Genomic DNA, 5,064 nt, shown 5'->3' on the forward strand with positions numbered 1-5,064 from the left:
AAATACCATAAAAATAATCACACTCAACCTCATTTAGCAGGACAAGATAATCAACAAAGCCTACAACTCACCAGCACTGAGGCAATGCTCTAAGCACCACAATTTTTGGTTAGAGATGTATGCGGGGAATGGAAGAGGGCAGGATACTCAAGCACCTGCTGTTCTGCATAGACAAGCCAGAGGACGGAATGGTTTAGATGCGGTGAAACACAGCCTCAAATAATGTAACAAGCTGGTAGACTGTTGGAAGACTACTGCAGGAAATGGACCAGCTTGGCAGCCAGCAATCAAGAGTGGTTTTATGAAGCCTTTGGTCAGAGGCTCTCTGAAGTTCTGGGCAGCTCAAAATCAGATATAGGCTTTACGTAGCCTTGCATACATATCTTCATTTTTTTTTATAGTAATGGCGGTCTCCCCCCTCTAGACAGCTTGTTGTGGGCAAGGAACATGTCTTCTAGGCTGTACTCTGCATGTCATCGAGGTGCTTAGTACAGTGCTCTGACTATATTATAACTCAATAAACACCATTGATGAAGATCAGTGCTTAGAACAGTGCTTGGCACATAGTAAGCGCTTAACAAATACCACATTATATGGGAAAGATCTATTTATGCAAATTACTTGGGAGGGATTGTCAGTCTTGAACATTCTTTACAGTCACAATTTTTTAAATAATATTTGCCAAATTCTTACTCTTTGTCAAGCACCGTTCTAAGCACTGGGGTAGATACAAATTAGGTGGGACACAGTCCCTGTCCCACAGTCTAAGTTGAGGGAGAACAGGTATTGAATCCCCATTTTACAGTTGAGGAAACTGAGGCACTGAGTAGTTAATTGACTTTTTTCACAAGGTATTTGTTAAGGATTTACTATGTGTCAGGCACTGTACTAGGCACTGGGGTAGGACACAAAATAATGTCTGTCCCACATTGGGCTCACAGTCTTAATCCCCATTTAACAGATGAGGTAACTGAGACACAGAAGTAAAGTCACATGTCCAAAGTCACCCAGCAGGCAAGTGGCAGAGCTGGGATTAGAAACCAGGTCCTTTGATTCCCACGCCCACAGTCTTTCCATTAGGCCACACTGCTACACTTGGACTGCAGAGACTATAGCATCAAATGTGAGCAGGACTAGAAAGATGGGGCCATGCAGAACTGAACTAGCCTTCAAACGGCAGAACAAAGGATTAGTGTAATGTCTGGGGTGAGATAAAAGAAATCATATTTTGATATGGCTAATATGTGTAAAATGCACTTACAATAAGTGATAATCTTCTAACCGTGTCCCTGATAGTCATGTCCAGGTTTTAAAGTAAACGTTTTTAAAGCTCCATAGGAACTAGCAAGACAAATGGAGAGAGCAGTTTCCCAAGGGAGGGGTCAAAAAGAAGATACAATGTGGAAAGAGCCAAGCAGAAGTTTAGAAAACAGAACTTTAGGTTTCTCCACAATAATGGTATCCTTATCCACAAACATCAAAAACTAGGATTTTTTTAATAGAATTTGTAAAGTGCTTACTATGTTCCAGGCACTGTACTAAGCACTGGGGCAGATACAAGCTAATCAGGTTGGACACAGTCCCTGTCCCACACAGAGCTCACAGTCTTAATCCCCATTTTACAGATGAGGTGACTGAGGCAAAGAGAAGTGAAATCTCTTCAAGAGCCAGAGCCAGGATTAAAACCCAGTTTCTTCTGACTCCCAGTCCTGTGCTCTCTCCAGCTATAAGAACACTTCATAAATTCCACTGACTGATTGATTGATCGAGTAGAGGCCTTCGATACCGCCAGCTGGTAGGTCAAATACTGTGTGGTTGACAGGCCACTCAGCCTCACTGTTTGTAACAAAAGCCATTTTAGCAGAGGCAAATAATTGTTAATGTATTGCAAATAATTTGTATCAAAACAGTGATTTGAGTCAATAGGGAATATTAAGCTGAGATTGGTTGTTCTTCTAATTGGAAAGAAAAGGAGAGTCCTGAGACAGGGAAATTTCACCTGCTATTGGACCAAAGCAGCAAGGCTGCGGACCTTTAATCGTCTTTGCCAGTGTAAAACCTAGTTACTAGGATACGGCCGTGTGACAGCATCTTTATTAGAAATTGTGTGGGAGAAGAAAAGGTCAGAGGCTCATTTCCAATCAAGGTTTGACGAGAAAGAGGAGAAAGGGCAGGAAAGAATGAAAGTTTATAATGGCCCATTTTTCAGTGTTCTGAGATGTGCTGTTCCTGTGGATGGGAATAAGTCTCCAAAAATATAGTTTATTCATCTTCGGAGTCAAAGAAAGATAGCCTAGAAATCCTATTAGTACCAGAATTAAAACTAAGGATCTTGAAGTTATACCTAAATATCAGTTGAGGAACAAGAGTTTTATCCCTTCCTAATGATGAAAAAGGAACTTGTTTGAACAACTGAGTACAAAAGATCTATGACTGTCTGGATTTGAGTCACGCCTAATCTTAGCTCATGATATCTATTTGACCTAATATCTATTTGACCTAATATATATACAATGAAACGTCTATATGACCTAGTGCCTATTTGAAAACAGCACTTGAGAGCTAGTAGAGAACTTTGAGAAGACTGATACCCAAGAGATAGAAACAAAAATGGCCCCAGGCACTGTGGGTACAAATGCAACAATGCAGTAAAGGGCCATTGTTATACCTTACGTGGTTGAGAGCTGTGCACTGGTTACAACTGTACAACTGGTTAAAACCTGGACCTATTAGCCTCACAGTCACTCATACACATACATGCACACTCATGGTCTCCTATAATGCGAGGCACTGTGTTTCTGCAAGACCTCAAGTAAATCTTGCATAGCACCACAATCCCTGTCTAGTGCCCAACTCACAGGCCCGAATTACTTCTTTTAACACCATAGCATGCTGTATCCAAACAGGCTTGCATTGCCAGACAAATATTCTCTGTTTCCTTAACAACATTCTGAAGAAATAGCGTAGTGAAATCATGTATTATGGCAGAATTAAGGGTGTGTATGGATCTATAGCTCTCCTTTGAACGCAAAGATAGTATTTCTGACTGTAAAATGTATCCAAGGCTTTGAGCATGTTTAAAAAGGCTCATGAGGGACTGATTATTTGATTTCATTTCACTCTGCCATTGGATGCTTTCATTTTTGCCTTTCCGTCTGAAGATCCTCTTGAATTATGCTTGAAAAACACCACATTGAATAATGATAACAACGATAATTGTGGTAGTTGTTAAGCACTTATTATGTACCAGGCACCGTACTAAGTACTGGAGTGGGTACAAGCAAATCAGGTTGGACAGAGTCCCTGTCCCCCTGGGGCTCATAGTCCTAATTCCTATTTTACAGATATATATTTGTAGCTAGTTAAGGAATAGTACGGAAAGCTCATATCTACCCCCGTGTTCAGTACAATGCCTGGCACTTAGTAAGTACTCAACAACTTAACATTTTTTTTTTTAAAGTTTAGAAGTTATCAACCCAACTCTGCACTACACCAGCCACAAAGTTAGATGTAAGTGCCTTATGGGCAAGGAACGTGTCTGTTTAATTCTGTTGTACTGTACTCTTCCAAGCACTTAGTACAGTTCTCTGCACATAGTAAACCCTCAGTAAATACCATTGATTGTTTGATGGAGAAGACCCTTGTTTTCCCAGAATCCCCTTTCCTTTTTCTGGATCAGGCTTGTGGAAGAACAGGTAAAGATAAATTGATTACCTAGCTTATTGCCCCTGATTGCGAGGATCTAATTTGCTATTGTTGAATAGGACTTTCACTCCCAGTGAACAAAACATTGGCATATAGAAGGGGTTTGAAAATGGAGATGCTAGTTTGCAGAGAGTGAAAGAATAGAAAAGTCAATTTAAAAATGTGAACTTCCTACACTGGGCTCTATGTCCAATAGGCACAAAGCATGCAAGCCTCACTTCCCCATGAACCCCCAACTTTCTTGTGTTACTAAGGCAGTGGAGGGATCTGGAGAGCAATGAAAAAAAGAAAAAAAGAGGGAACAGGTTCTAACTCCTGGCCTTCTATTACTTGATCCTAGGCCTGTCAGGAGGTAGATATACCAGAAACACACTGGATAAACAGAACTTGGAAAGCCAGGAAGTTGACTCCATTCAGGCTGACTGGAACAACAAATACTATGTTGTCCCAGGTATAGTTGAGGGGCAGCGTGGCCTCATGGAAAGAGCATACTGGGAGTCAGAAGAACCTGGGTTCTAATCTCAGCTCCACCACTTGTCTGCTGTGTGACCTTGGGTGAGTCACTTAATTTCTCTGTCCCTCAATCACTTCATCTATATAATGGGAATTAAGATTGAGAGCCCCGTGTAGGACATGGACTGTGTCCAACCTGATTAGCTTGTATCTATCCCCGTGCTTAGTGCAGTGCCCAGCATATAGTAAGCGATTAACAAATACCAAAAAAAGCAGCAAAAAAAAAACCTATGGATCACAAGACAATTCTGACTCCAGGTTCCTCCTTCCTCTTTGCTCCAGAGATCCTGAAAAATAGGGGTTTGCTCAGAAACGGTTTCAAGAATTCCCGCTGTGGAATAGATTGCAGCATAGGTATCTAATCTCTCTTCAGGCAACTTGGAGAGATCCCTGAGACTCTGTAATGGAATATGTTCACTTCTGTGAAGAGACCTGCCCTTCAACAAATCTGTCCCCTTAATTTTAATCCAAACTCTTTTTTCTTGGATCTGAGTAAAGCCTTTGAATTGACTGTATTTTCCAAGAAGCTGAATCTGTTCCTAGCCCCGGAGAATTCACTGAGTCTGTGAATTATTCTGATTTTTCAATAAAAATGTTAATAGATACCTCAGCTGTGAACAAAGGACAGTGCATTTCAATTATGAGATGGTCTGATTCTGTGGGAACTATTATAATTGCCTGTACTGGACTGGTTGCCCTTCAAGGTATCCAAGAGCAAGAGGGTAAAAGAGTGAGGTGTTTTTGAGCATTCTGCCCCTCCCAAGAAGCAGCAGCAGCCTGAAAACTCAAGCATCTTCCTTCAGAACTAGTAGCTCTGAGCTGTTCAAAAGCTCTGGAGGCAGGGAA

The sequence above is a fragment of the Ornithorhynchus anatinus genome, chromosome 14 (assembly GCF_004115215.2).
Source record: "Ornithorhynchus anatinus isolate Pmale09 chromosome 14, mOrnAna1.pri.v4, whole genome shotgun sequence".
Classification (NCBI taxonomy): Eukaryota; Metazoa; Chordata; class Mammalia; order Monotremata; family Ornithorhynchidae; genus Ornithorhynchus; species Ornithorhynchus anatinus.